Source organism: Balaenoptera musculus, chromosome 11 (genome assembly GCF_009873245.2).
Source record: "Balaenoptera musculus isolate JJ_BM4_2016_0621 chromosome 11, mBalMus1.pri.v3, whole genome shotgun sequence".
Taxonomy (NCBI): Eukaryota; Metazoa; Chordata; class Mammalia; order Artiodactyla; family Balaenopteridae; genus Balaenoptera; species Balaenoptera musculus.
The window spans coordinates 69,469,473-69,485,281 of NC_045795.1; the positions used below are offsets into that span (position 1 = coordinate 69,469,473).

Here is a 15,809-nt window from a genome sequence, read left to right on the forward strand (position 1 = left end):
GAGAGGAGTACAGTTTTAGAGGGTTTTGAAAGAGCCCTGACCACACACTCTGCCCCCTAACCTGGTACCTGGAAGAGCTCATCCCTGTTTTTTAGTAGTCTCTTTTTAAGCCTTGCTAACTTGCCTTCCCAATAAACTTACCTTAATTGAGCCAGGATCTTCATCATGTTTTCCCAGAGTGTCCTGGGTTATGTGCCCACTGGCCCCTTTGGTCTTTGTAACACTCTTTTGCTCCTTCCTTGTCCCTGACCCTGTGGAACATAACCTACCCATCTGCATGGTCTAGATGCCTGCCCACCTTGACCTCTGGTAGTTGTCTATCCTATGATTCACCACCCATTGTCTGACTGTTGCTTATAAGGTTAGTTATCAGCAAAGTGAAAAGCATTATTGATGGTTTTCATTGAGTACCTGCATGTTAAGAACTATAATGTATTAAACAGCATAAACTAAGTGGTTTGTCTTAACGAAATATTGGTAAATGAGGGAAATTATATAAAGAGCACGATTTTATTAGAATACATGGGCACAAGTTGGTATTCTTGTTTTGCCTTATTTTATTAACAGTTATTATTTTAATGCTTATTTTAAAGGTACCACGTCTGAGATACCTATCACGTTCATCATATCAAATAGTAGTTATTTGATTACATATTTGTCTCCTTTCCTATTTTGTGCAATCTTTAAGAGGAGGACTGTGTCTTATTAATCTTTGCTTACCAAATAATACTTGAACTTCTTCTGAGAGAGAGAGAGAGACAGAGAGGGAGGGAAAACCCAGGTGAGTCACTGATCTCTTCTGGTTCATATAAGCTTTAATTTTCAACATATAACCAGCATATCTGCTGTAATCAGTTTAATAATCATCATATGTGTCCTGAAGCTAATATTTGGGGGTGTGTTCCCCTTTTAACCTGTTTCACTTGCTATGCTAATCACCCTGCTTACTTCACCCTCCGCCCCCCAGTGAAAGCTTAATTAACATAATAGAAATAATCACAGATATGTATACATATGATGTATCAGTATTCAAGGACTATGGCAGGTCACTGAAAGAGTTGTCTTTGTTTTTCCCCTAGGCCTAAGACTTTACAAAAGAACATTTTTCTTTTAAAAAAGCTATAAAATAAGTTAATGACACAAACCTTTTTAAAAAATAGTGGTATAGAATAGGACTAAGTTCTATTGTTAGGTGTGATTAGACTTGGCAGTGATAGAGCCATGGCTGTACTGGGGACCATCTGCATGGTGTTCAGTGCTGTACACACTGCTCCAAGCAGCTGACATGGGCAAGCCGAGGCCTTGTGCTTTCTCATAACTTCTTTCCCTTCGTGCCGTCGCCGTCCCCAGTGGACCCTGGCCCCTGATCGTCTTGGCTCACTTTTCCTCCAGCATCTTTCTGAACTCATTTAGGATGAAGTTCAGTGCTTACACGAATTAGTCCAGGTTCCTACCCAATACTGGCCCCAGCTCTGCTCAGTGGCCTTGTCTAACTGCCCAGACTGGTGTGCCCTCCATTCCCAAAACCGCGCCTTGGCCTTTCACAGCTTTTCCCACTTGGGATATCTGCCTTCTTTTCTTGGAACCTGCCTAAATCCTAGGCACCTCTTAAAGTTAGTTTAGAATTCATCTCCAATCTCTCCCTGGCCGCAGTATTGGAGAGTCATCACTCCATTCCTCTCTTACACCTCCTATTAGCTGGACCCCTTGTTTGAAATGAAATCCAGCCGATAGCATCAGGGATAGTTATTTATTATTGTGAGATGTGACTACAAATTCCTAGAGAGCAGAGACTGCCATAAGTATTTTGCAGCTCCTTTCAGTGCCTGGCCATGTTCTTTGTATATAGTAGATGCTTAATAAACATTTGTTGACCAGTTGGTTTCATGTTCCTTAAAATCAGATGTTCTTAGTTAATTTAACAATAGAGGTTTTATTTTATTTTTTCTTCTTGATGTATCATACAAAAGATGGGAAAAATCTATTTGGAATGTGTTGAGATATAAATAAACAATAATAAGTTAATTATTATAAGCCTTCCAAAATGTTGTTGCTACTCTATGCGCTTTTCCTCCATTTGGTGTTTACTTTCTGAAGAATCAAGAAAAATCTTAATTAGCACTGTTTGTATGTTAGCTCTGGATTGACCTAGAATTATGCTAGATACCATTAGTTATAATTCTTAGACTCCTGTGGTTGAGTTTTCACGCTACAACACACTTCTGAGGATCATTTTAATATACTTACTTTTATCTCAATAATATTTATTTAGTGTTTCTTGTCACAGTTATTGCAAATGACAGTAATTTAGCTAGTTAATCTGAAATGTGTTGTGCTAAAAGTACATCAGATATCCTAGTTAAGGATCAAGTAAATAAGTAAGTCTTTAGAGGAGATTTAAATCTCTTCACAGACTTGCCCAGTGTCACAGTTGGTGGACAAGAACTTTCCCTCTGTTGATGGTGATTGGCCATCACCAGGTTATGTTCTATGAAGACAGGTTGTACTCGCTAAGCTGGCAGATGTCAAGGAGTCATTTGTGCTTTGAGGAACATCAAACAACAATACATATTTAATTCCATCCTAATATACCAAAGACACTCTTTTTTGGTGACAGTTTTATTGAAATATAATTTACATACCGTACAATTTACCCATATAAAGTGTAAATTCACTCTAAGTTTTAGTGTATGTATATTTATATATTATATTTAGTATATATATTATGTACATTTAGTATATATATTAAATCTTAGTATATTTACAGTTGTACAGCCATCACCACAATTAAATTTAGAACATTTTCATTACCCCAGAAAGAAACCCAGTAACTTTAGCTATTGTCCTTCAATCTTACCATTCTCCCCAGCCCTCCATCTGCTAATCTGCTTTCTGTTTCTATGAATTTCCCTTTTTTTGGACATTTCATATACATGAAATCATATAATATGTGATCTTTTGTGACTGACTCCTTTCACTTAGCATACTGTTTTCAGGTTCCATCCATGTCGTGGTGTATTAATGTACATCATTACTTTTTATTGCCGACTTATATTCCATTGTATGGATATACCACATTTGTTTATCCATTCATCAGCTGTTGGACATTAGGGCTGTTCCCACTTTTGGGCCATTATGAAAAGCACAGTTATGAACATTTGTGTATAAGTTTTTGTGTCACTAGTTTTCATTTTTCTTGAGTGTTTACCTAGGAGTGGAATTCTGGGTTGTATGTTGAGTCTGTGTTTAACCTTTTGAGGAACTGCCAGATTGTTTTCCAAAGTGGCTGTATCATTTTACATTACTGGGAACACTTTTACTGTGAGAAAATGGATCACATTATAGATAAAAGGGTTTCTACATTTGCAGACTTGTGAGTACATTAATTCACATTTCTGAGTTTCTCCTATTGATATTTTTTCTAACAACTTTATTGAGGCATAATTTATATCCAATACGATTCACCTCTTCTAAGTGTAGACTTCAGTGATTTTAGTAGGTTTACCAAGTTGTGAGTGCATCACAATAATGTGACAATCGATGCACATCACATTGTACATTTTCATCACTCCGATAAGATCCCTCCTCCCATTCCCATTTATTTGACTTATCCTTACTCATTTAATTTTGTGATTTGTTGGTGCATGTGGTAGCTGAGCCAAAGGGCTGAGTAAACTTTGTGGCTAACAAACATAAAGTTGAGAAATGTTTATCAACTTAATTTTTTTTTAAGTTTGAGTAGGTTCACAAACTCATACTACAATTTTGTAATCCAGATAGCCCTGAAAATTGAAACTTTTTTCATAACTCATTTGGTAGAAACTTGATCTGAATTGACAGGTGGATATGTATAATATTTATTTGTTCCACTTAATGTGAATAATCATATACCTTACTACAGAAATATTAATATTTGACTATGGGGTGCTGCCTCAGCCCTCACTGGGGGTGATTTGTAACAAATATGTGATACACATGTATCATTTTACCTTTGTAAAATCATTTTACCTTTCTAAAACCCAAATAATACTGAACTAGCGTAGCATACCTGGCGCCAAAGTTTTCAGGTATGATCTTGTGGACCTGTGTTTGGTTTTAGCAGTCAGCACCTCAGGGCCTTTGCACTTGCTGTTCTTCTTCCTGGGAAGCTCTTCCTCCAGATAGCCTCTGGGCTCCTTCTTTTTATTCAGGTACATGTTGATTTTGCAGGAATCTCTTTCCTGACCATCACAAATGTTTGTGCCCCTGTCACTTTCTACCATGTCACCTTGTTTTGTAATCTTCATGGCACTCATTCTGATGTGATCTAATGCATTTGTTCCTTTGCTTGCTGTCTTTGTCTCTTCCAACATAAGCCCGTGAAGGCTAGGTTCCTGGCTGTTGTTTCACTGTGGAGATGCTCAGGAGGCACTGAGCAGTGCAGTGTGAAGACCATGCCTCCTGGCTATGGCAGCTTGTCCTTGCTCAGTGTCCTGCTGCTACTGAGCTGATTCTGCTCGGTTCCCCATGGGGATCGAGTGGAACTTGACCTAAAGGACACTTCTGAGCAGCTGATATCAGACCACATAAGGCTGTTGCCTCTCCCAGCACAGAGAAAACTGGATGTTTGGTCTTGACTCTTGTGCTAACCCCTTGTCACCATGGAGAAAGTTCTTTGAAAGGTCTCCAGGCCTGAAAGGGAGGATAGCTCAACTGTGAGAGATATTAGGTAGTCGTCAGCCTCCAGATTTTTTTTTTTTTTTTTTTTCTTCAATGATAGATTTGCATCCATGTTTTGGGGACATGAAGAAAGCTGTGACCAGAACGTCAGTCTCCTTTTCTCTCACCAGATAAATAGGTGATAGGCACGGTTTCTGATATAATGCAAAAGAAACAAGGGTGTATCATTTCCTCCAATCTAGCTCTTATGCCCCTCTCTTTATACCTGGTTTTGAAGCTTAATACTCATGGTAGTCAGGATCTAATCAAGACATCATGTCGTCAGTTTATTTGCTTGTTAGACTTAAGTCTTTGCTTAAGGACCAGTTGAGCCAGCTGCTAGTGACCACGGTTCCAAGGGCCTATGTCACACCAGAGGGCATCCACGTTGGCATCGATGGTCCGAGTCTTTATAGCAGTTTAGCCAACTGGGAGCGTCATGAGTTTCATTCTTAACCCCATAACTCATTCTCTGGTCACTTTGGGGTGGTCCCTTCACCCCTCTAAGACTGTTTCTCATCTGTGTGATGAGGATGTGATAGCTCCCTAGGGGCTTATTGTAGACCTTAAATAGGCAAACATTTGTAAAGTGTTGGCATAAAGAAGGGCCTTGATTGTGTTCATTTCCATTTTCTATGTCTTCCTTGGACTTAATTTGCTCAAAATAATTTAGCTCCTTTAGAATGTTAAAGGGAATTTAAAACCCACCAAAGTCCAAATGTATTTTATGAATTTACTGAAACTGCATAGACTTGCTGAGATTCAACTGCTTTGATTCACAAAGTGGACATTTTATATGGTTGAACTTACTACTTCTCTGTGTGTCTATTTTACAGTACAAGAAGGGGCTGGGTATTTGGAGAAAGGCAAACATAGAGTATCAGTGTGTTGTCCATTTTGTTTGGTCCTGTAAGAGCATCAGAAAATTACAAGAGTCCAGACTGCAGGGCATGGCCGATGAGGAGGGAGCATGTGTGAGCAAAGCATGATGAATGTCAAAAGCAAGCCTGGTATACAAATGAATTGCATAGACATTTGAGAGAATTTAAGTTTTTGGTCTTAGTTTACTTTTATGTAAAATGGATTTAGTCCTTCATTAGTTCTGTCTTTTCTTCATTAAAAAAAATCCTCGAATCTTTTACCACTAGCATGTGTTCATATATCTGCTTACTTGATTGTCATTTTGAAATAAAGTTATAATTAAAGGTTGACAGAGCAGAAAGAGAGTTGAAGCAGAGAGAATAAAGTATATGAATAACTTTCCAAAAATTCAAACCTTCTGTGTAATTTCAGTTCATTACCTGGGCATTAAAAAAGGGAGAACCAGCTTATCGTTTAAGCTGGCTTCTCATCCTTGGAAATTTTAAAATGGTAAGTCTAGTTCCAAAGAGTGAAAATGTCATTCCTTGAATGCAAAAGGAACATATATAAAGTAGAAGGAAAAATAACAAAAAATGAGTTGAAGGCACACACACTTCATTCAGAACCAGCCCCTTGGTTTACTCAGCTCCCCATGGACTTAAAAGCTCATATATACACAGGAATCTGCCCCCAGGGTTGGTCCCCTTGCTGCACAGTGTCTTAAGTTGAAGCAGTCATTTTCTTGAAAGTATTGGGCAGGGTTGAGAGTGCTGGCTTCAGGATCTTATTTCTATTGCTGGAGGAGGGCCTTTTCTGAGCACTCTGAAGCAAGGGACTTGCATAAAATGTTTGGGGACCAAGATCATGGGAAGAGTCTTTATTTTTCATCATTCATTCTTGATTTCATTTGAAATCAGCTTCACACATATGTATAAGCGGTTAACTTTACCTTAGAGGAGTAAAAAGCCAGCTTGGTCTGATATCCCCGGTTTCTTCAAAAGTCAGGAGGGACCCAGGCCATTTTCATTTTTCAAGGTTCCCAGTCTGTTATGAAATGAAGAAATGACAAAACATAGTTGAAAATTGTGTTATATTTTAAATATTTACATTTAACACATTACTGTTTGTTTGTTTGTTTTAACAAAGAGTGCTTATACAGTGTAACTGAGCTCTCCTCAAGAAGTAAAGGATACAGTAAAGAAAAATTATAATGCACCATAGGCTGTATGGTCCAGGAAAGAGATGCAACTTAAAAGAACTTCTCCTTCCAGTGCTATGGTTCTCTGTGACTGTACGTGTGATCTTTTTAGGAAGTTAGTGTAGAAAGTCTAAGTTTAAGGCTCTTTGAATTGGAGGCCTGGGCCCAATGGCTTTCTGGCCCATGGGAAGTATCCCAAAGCTACCCTGAACTGAGTCTGCAGGGAGCTTCCCATGGCAGTTCTTATTACTGCTTTTTGCTTATTACTGCTCACATACTGTGAGCATGTTTTCATCTTAAAACCTTCCTTCACTCTGCATTCCCTTCCTGCTACGCCCTAAGCCTCTCCCTCCCTCCCTCCCTCCCTCCTCCCTTCTTTCCTTCCAGTCTAGATATAGTAATCTAATCTATTTTTTTCAATACTGCTACCAGATTAATTGAAAGATGACTTAAATTTCAGAACTGATTATTTTGCTTTTATGCCCAGTTAGACCTCTTCAGCTCCTTACCCCCACTGCAGTGCACAGAGCATAGTATTCCTTGGCCTTGCTCATTTGGACCCTACTTGCCTGCCTCTTTGCACCCTTCTCCCCACATCACTGACCTCCCCATTCCAAACTACCTACAGCTTTGCAGACACATGAGGCGTCTTCCTTGGAGCCTTTCCTGCTCCTTCTCCCATCATTTCTCTTGGCCACTTGGCTGACTTCCACTCATCCTTTAACTTAGACTTACTGTCACATCATTTATGAAACCTTCCCCACACATAACTCTGCCAGGGAATGGTGCCGCATTCCCTGGCGGAGTTATCTGCTCCTTGCTTTGAGTTGTCATAACACCTTAAACCTCTCTGCTTTTGGTTTCACCATGTGTAAAGTTGGGATACTGTATGTGCTTTCCTTTATAGGATGGTTGTGAGGATTAACTGGATTAATTGATTAAAGCACTTAGAACAGTTTGGCACTGGGATAGGAAGTGTGAAACTAAATAATTTGCTGTTATCACCTTGTGGGACCTCCTGTAATAGCCCATACTACACTGTCTAATTACTTGCTTCTCCTCCCAGCTGAACTATGAACGTGTTGGTCATCTTCATGGTCCAAGCCTCTAACGTAATTCTTCTCATATACTTAATTATCATCAGCATTGTCTTGTCATCATCATCATCAACAATAATAAGAGCTAACATTAATGGACATTCACTGTGTACCAAGAACTTTTGCCCAGAGTACTCTCATGAAGTAGCTGGAGCCAGGATTCAAAGTCAGATTGTCTGACCCCAGAGCCTGCTCTTGGACCAACATGATATGTTCCCTTCCAAACTGAAGTTGCCTGGTAAACATCTGGATGGATGGATACAAGGAGAGAATAGCAATGGAATTGAAATAGCTTTTCCCCTGCGTCATATTTACATAAAAATCCATCTTGAGTAAGTAATAATCTGACTAGACATGGAAATTGTTACATATCTATTTTCTTTTCTTCTTCTTTTTTAAATTTATTTATTTTAGTTATTTATTTTTGGCTGCATTGGGTCTTTGTTGCTGCGTGCAGGCTTTCTCTAGTTATGGAGAGGGGGGGCTACACTTCGTGTTGGTGTGTGGGCTTCTCATTGCAGTGGTTTCTCTTGTTGAAGAGCACAGGCTCTAAGTGTGCGGGCTTCAGTAGTTGCAGCACGCAGGCTCAGTAGTTGTGGCTTGCGGGCTCCAGAGCGCAGGCTCAGTAGTTGTGGCGCATGGGCTTAGTTGCTCCGCAGCATGTGGGATCTTCCCGGACCGGGGATCAAACCTGTGTCCCCTGCATTGGCAGGTGGATTCTTAACCACTGCGCCACCAGGAAAGCCCTATCTCTCTATTTTCAAGGAGAAAGAGAATTTTCCTTCCCTGGCTACGGTTGGGGCCCAGGGGCTGGGAGCTGCCACACTCGCTGTCCAGTTCCATGTCTCACAGGTACCATCCATCAGAAGAGCTTGCTTTGGCAAACAGCTTAATTTCTGTATTTGTGCCATTCTGAGGACATCGGTCAAACCTTTGATAAAGGCGCTTGCCTCATTCCATTTTCAGCCTGACTGATCACAGATTTTGCTGCTGAAGCTAAAAAAGAGAGTGGTGGATTCTGAAAGCCAGTCCTTAAGGAACAGGTGCACAGCCTTGTGTTTGAGAACACAAGGTTTGGAGTCCTTTCGTTGGCAGCAGAATTACTCTCACATAACCTCCATGTAACCGTGAACTTGAGGATTTGTTCCAAGTTCTCCCCACATGTGAGCCAACTGTGGGTGGCACAGACTCTGTGGTCTTTTCCTGTTCCAGTCAAGCTGTGTTATGCCTGAAAATCTTGTCTCCTCCTCTGCCCCTTCATCATGATATCTTATATTTGTGTGGAATCCTTCAGGAAATGTTTTTTGTGTACGTGCTCATCAAATTCACACATGGAGATACAGACTAAAGATCGGATAAGAAAACCAAGACTCAGAGAAGTAAAGATTTTCCCAGAGTCAAGTAGCTACTGAGTAGGAAGATCTGGATTCAAACCCTTGTTCCTGGGCTCTGAGACTATTCTGATTCTACTGGGCCATAATGTTTAAAAGACCAAAAGCTTCTTGAGAGCCAAGACTAAGTCATCTCCTCCTTAGTGTCACACTCAGTTCTTGTTGCTGTTCTGATCACTGAATGGGTTCTCAACAAATACTTGTTAAACTAAATTGAACAGAATTGATGGAAACTTGTTGCTACAACCAGGATTGGAAACTCTCTGTAGGGTAGACATCCTCTCCAGTACTATCACCTTCTTAACTTGGCTGCACCTTATCTTTCTTCTTCTTTTTTAAAAATATTTATTTATTTATTTTGCTGCGCTGGGTCTTAGTTGCGGCACGCGGGATCTTTGTTGCGGCATGCGGGATCTTTGTTGCGGTATGCGGGATCGTTAGTTGCGGCATGCGGAGTCTTTAGTTGCGGCGTGTGGGATCTTTAATTGGGACATGTGGGATTTTTAGTTGGCGGCATGCAAACTCTTAGTTACGGCAGGCATGTGTGATCTAGTTCCCTGACCAGGGATCGAACCCGGGCCCCCTGCATTGGGAGCGCAGAGTCTTAGCCACTGGACCACCAGGGAAGTCCCCTTATCTTTCTTATTTTAGGCAGATGTTTACATCTTCCTTAGCTAGTTGGACAGTACCTTCAATGCTCTGCCATTGTGGGTTGCAGTCAAAACCTCTGAGTCAGCTCTGGAAAGATGTAACTAAGGGCTGGAACAGAATTTCATTCACCACTGTCAGAGCCCTCAGTGATGGGTGACTTCCATTGTGTAAAACAAATGTTCATCCTCAAAGTGACATAATGTCATAGTTCTTTTCATCTTGGACTTGTCCTCTCAGGAAGTTAATGGGAGTACCATTGCCCACAAAGAAAAGTGTTCAGTTATCTTGGAACTGAAGTGTTTGGAGGGGACTTTACAGGGTTTATGGTTAAATAGCCTTGATTTTGGTAATTCAACTCTAAACCACTCCCAGGAGGACTACATAAGCAGAAGACCATGTTTTAAAATGCTGGATCATTTGGAAAAGTTTACTTGGGCTGAAAGATAAGGTTGTCTTTTCTTCCTGTCTCTTCCCCAGCTGCCTTGGCCCTTGGGTAGCCTTTTGAGCAAAGTTTGGCTGTTTCCATCTTCAATAGCTTTGCAAATGTTACATTTTGGCAAATGTAGCCTTAGATGTAGAATGAGATGACTTTGGTTTGGAAATTGGCCACTCATGTTGATAATAGCTATTAATTTAATCAGCCTCAAATTGATAACAGGTATCTCCTGTGGAAACAAAGATAATTTTTTCTTGATTGTGATCAAGTCTTCTGATGTAAACTCTAGGCTTATTTTGTCTGTAAAAGGCTGGTGTAGTCTTATGCAATCTGAAAGAGACAGGAAGAGGGAGATAGAGGAAGGGAAGAGAACTCTCCCCACATATACAAGATGTGTTTTGCTCTATTGTTCCGTTACCTGTTTTCTCTGGAAACTTTATAGATTAGCTTTTATAATCCACTTTGAAATGTTTGCTGTTTTTAAAGCAGAAGCAATCTTTGCAGCTTTCAAGCAGAAGGTCATTTTATACAAAATGTTCATTCTTGTGCAACAAAGCTTATTTCTTCTACAGGATCAAAGAAATAATGAAGGCTCCTTAAAAGTTGTTTTTCTCTAAAGAAATGATCATCTTGATAGTTGGTGATTTATATGTGCCTTTCCTATTGGAATTGAAAAGCGAAAACATTTGTATCAATAAGGATTACTGAATATTATTAAGCTCTCAGATATTACTGTAACTGCAGTTTCAGCGTTTCAGAGTGTAGGGAAAGATGTCTTGGATTTCTTCTTGTCTAGTTGATGTCTATCTCTCCAGGTTATTCCTTTGCCCTGTTTTATTGCCTGATGGTCATCCAGCCATTGATGTGGTCTCTGTGTAGGTCTCTGAGATACAGCTGTTTCTAGAACAAAGTCCTGGAAGTTTTCTTGTCTCCAAAACTTTGTTTACAGTGTTTTCTTGGGCTGGAACACTGTTTTAGCAATGTCCTGTTTTCCTTTAGGGCTCAGCTTAAATGTGCCTTTTTCTGGGAAGCTTTGTGGCCTATTTTTACCATAATTTATCACTTAGCCCTTTATATTGAAATAGCTATTTTCCTGTGCATGTCCTCCATCCTTCTGTAGACCACCTCATGATGTGCGGTGGCTCATTGGTGATACAAGTCCTTCAATTACTCTAGCTACAAAAGCATCAAAGATTAATCTACACTGTTACGGAGTGATAAAAACTCTATCCGGATTACAGAAGGGAAGGGATTAAAACACCAGATGGAATGAAAATGTAAATTTAAATATCTTACTTTTTTCCCCCAGTGTAATGATTCTTAAACTGTTGGTTTCTGACTGTTCATACAAGAAAGGAGTGTTTGAATTTAGTCCTGGGACAAATCTCATTTTGTCCATATTTCTGGACACATCTTTTGATGCAGTGATGGCATTTAATGAGAGAAGAGATTTTTCATTTTTATTTCTAGGATCAGTTGAGTTTGAAATCTGTGACTGTAGAGAGGACCTGGGTTTCCTCTGTCCTTACCTCTTCAGATGGTCAGCATGTCAGGTTCAAGTCCTGCCCTGTAACATGATGCTAGGATAGTATTCACCCAATATACACACTGATTGGCAAAAGGTATAACTCTTACTCCATCAAACTCTAGTCATTAAAACAAAAGCCACTAACCCTTGTGTAAGGAAAAGATGAACCATGCCACACTGGGTGTGCTTGTGACAGTAATTATTACTTCTGCTTGATCGCTCCATTTGGCTGCTTTTCTACATGTTTAGTTCTTATTGATTTGAAGGAAGACTCATGTGATCTCTCATTCTGGTATTAATGACAATTTGATAACTAGCTCTAATTTAATCATTGATGCAGCCCAAATCCATGTTAATGATTACACATTTTCCTTAGAATCCCTTCAGTTGAATTTAAGCATTATTTGAGAAAGAGTACTCTTGAGTAAAAAATGGCAATAAAAGCCTGGTATGAGTATTAAATGTGTTCCTGCAAAACACAAAATGAAAATCACTGAACATATTAAGTGCTTTGAAATCTTTGTTAAGTTCCAGCATCCCATGATCACAGAATTTACAAGCAAAAGCTTTTTAGCTTTAACATGAGAAATAAAAATAACTTTTTTTCTTTGCTTTTCATATGGTTTTTATATTTCTGTTTTAAGGATTTTTGGCCATAGTTGCCCCTGCTCCAGTTTTAGGGATTTTTATTAAAATTTTTTTCACTTGTACACAATTTGTTCATCTGATAGAATCAGTAGGAGTCCAGTAATAAGTTACTCTGGTTGTGGAACCATATTTTCCATTACGCTTCCCACTTTTCATCGCACATTTCTTTCTCTCTTTTCTCCTGTTAAGCCAAAATGATCAGGAACCAAAAAATGAAATACATGTAGAACAAAAAATCATTTTCTTCTTCTGATCCAATTTTTACTTTGACTTGGTGTCCTATTTTCCCCCTTCTGGAGCATGACAGAGATTTAAGTGTTTCAGGGGAGGAGATGGGAGACTGTGCCTTCTGTATTGTTGCATGGATGTACGTGGGGTCATTGTAACAAGAAATAAGAGGTGATTTTAAATGAAATGTTTTAATATCCCCACTATTACCCACAGCTATAAATACTATCCATGGTCCATGGCTTCTAGCGTTTCTTATATATAAAGATAGCTTTTGTTTGTATTGATTCCACTAAAAAGGAAGAGTTATTTAGAAATCTTAAAAGTCAATGTAATGTGTATCAATTGATGAATTACAGCTTTTTAGCTTGTAGGTGCTTTGTTCCAAGGCCAGGATGTATATTCCGCTATATTGTTACCATTTTTACTGAGTAAGGAAATGTTTGGTCATTAAGGAGGAAGGAATATCTGTGGACAAAACTGCTGCTTTCCCTGACCTCAAAGCTCAGTTTTGAATATTAGTCTTCAAAGCCGTTTTTACTTCCAGTGTTCAGTCCTAATTAAAAGCCACATTCACAGTTCTGTAATCCAATCTGCAGATCCAAAAGGGGAATTCATACAAGAGAACATTAACTTACTATTATTAAAAGAACACTGCCTCTCTAATGGATATAATAGAGTAACAGTTCTCCTCAGGCTCAGTGGCAGTTCCTTATATAATAACTAAAATATTAGCACATTTAAATTGATTTTTCATGCCTGCAAATAATGATCAAACTTATTTTAAAAATGTACTTAATTTGACTTAGATGATAAGGATATTTGCTCAGAAAGAGACATTCTGGGCTGTTATTTTCTACTGGCAAGCATCAGAGCTGGAAGTTGAGTGGTTTTGATTTTGTTAATGATGATTCAATTTATTTTTAATTTATTAACAATAGGAACTCTGTCCCCAGGACTACTCTGTTTTAGGTAAATTTATGGCGCATGATTTCCTTATTAAATAACATTTCTTTTAATTCATTTATCTTTATAAGAGTGTTTCAAGAAGATCGACTATGCTTTGTTCTTTCCAAAAGGTACCTAGTTCTTGATGTTCTGTTTGTCATCATTGTGCATAGCAGCTGAGCCTGTTCTTGGTGTGTGTGTGGGGGGTTCCCCCTGAATTCTCCCATAGAATGTAGGCCTGTCTCCTGCTGGCATCAAGAGAGCAGATTGGGATAACCCCATGGCAAGAAGGGTATGTCCTTTCAAAGAGTCCTGTTCCAAAGTACTTCTGTGCTTCACATGCGGCAGTATTATGTGTGGCTGCCAGTTGACTATCTTTTTATGAATCATATCTCCTAAAGCTCTGTAGTGAGCATGATGGGAAAATATCTTTATGAAAACAACAAATATGTGAGATAAATTAAGTTAAAAAAAGGCATGTAGCAAATTTAACTAGAAAATGAACGTAAAAACTGGCCAGCAGGATTAAAATTCTCATGGGCTCACAGCTCCACACAAAGAACAGTGTTCTGGCTGATGTCAGTGGTTTGTACAATATTACAGAATTGTTTCCAATGTGTTATCTTCTTGTGCCCCATGGCTCGTATTGCAATATTTGTAGTTGAAATACATTTCATGTTATATTACACACAAATTTGTTATTGGCATGTATGTGTGATATACATGTACATACATATAAATGTAAATAAAACGTTATATATGAAATGAATTTCATGCTATGTTCTTTCATGATAACTTTAACTTGCTTATTACTTCTGTCTTGTTCTCTTATTTGCTGGTCCTGTACAGCTTTCTTTTTCTTTTTTTTTGCATTTCCAATTTTTCACTTTTTTCAATATTATCTGTCTTGATAATTGAGAAATTTTATTTTGTTCTTATCTTTCGGTCATTTGTCCATTTCATCGACATTTCTTCTCTGGGTTCTCAGAGTGCTTAGACACCATGAGAAAATAACTTCTATGAGTTTAAGTAAATACAGTAAGAATGAATGGGTTTTTCTGATATGTAAGTGTTAAGAGATGCATACTATTTGTTATACACACTCTGTAAAGCTCAATATGTAAATGTAATTTAGAATGTTTATGCATGATACATGCATATACATTCTAAATCTGTTACAATGATTAAGAAAATAAGCTCTCACATAGATTTCTTAAATCACTGTCAGTCATTTATTTTTCAGGGTCCACATTGATACATTTGCAAATTGTGTCAAGTAATCACAGGACACTAACAAGCTTCATTGACTAGGATGGTTCCAAGAAGACCACAACCCATTGAAAGTTTGGGGCCAGTGTGTCCAGTCTACACAGATAGTGTCTCTCCTTTTGCTTTTTCTCTGTTTCCCATCCTCTCTGTTTTATGCCTCTCTTCTATAAAGTATTTTATGTCTTATAGTGGAAATACATATATATATATATATATACAGATTTTAAAGAGATAAATGAGATTTAGGAAACCTTGGAGGGTTGGTGGTGCTCATAAATCAAGGGGGTCTGGGGTGAGTGCTATTTGTAGTCAGTGGCTCTCAAACTTCAGCAGCTTCTGAATAACCCAGAGAGCTTGTTAAAACAGATTCCTTGGCTCAGCCCCAGAGCTTCTGATTCTGTAGGACTGGGATGGGGCTTGAAAATGTGAGTTTCTAACAGGTTCTCAGGTGAACCTGATGCTGTTGGTGGGGGACTGCACTTTGAGAACCACTGATCTGGGATCGCCTTTTCATGTGTTTGGGATGAGGAAACTGAGAATCAGAGAGAGGAAGGGCTCGCCCAAATTTTGCAGTGGTAGGGAGTTGCATCTTCACTAGAATTAGAACTGGATCTTCTGGCTCTGGCCCTGTAATGTTCTCCTGGGGTCTGTTCTTTGATTGACCAGAGGAGAAGCCTCTTCCTGACTCTCTGAAGAGAATGTGGGAAACCAGATTGGCCACCTCTCCCAGATTCCAGTCTATGGGCAACGCTGGTGGAGAGAGAGGGCTTTAGTGCTCGTACTGGTGCCTAACTTACCCAAATAAATTTCACTCTCTTTATTTCCATGTCCAATTTAATATTATAATTATTCATGG

General features: G+C 38.9%; 1 protein-coding gene across 1 annotated transcript in view; it reads left to right on the forward strand.

Annotated features, from left to right (window-relative positions):
- Positions 1 to 15,809, forward strand: part of CACNA2D3 (calcium voltage-gated channel auxiliary subunit alpha2delta 3) — a 768,110-nt gene that overhangs the window by 209,731 nt on the left and 542,570 nt on the right. The gene's annotated exons all lie outside the window — the stretch shown is intronic.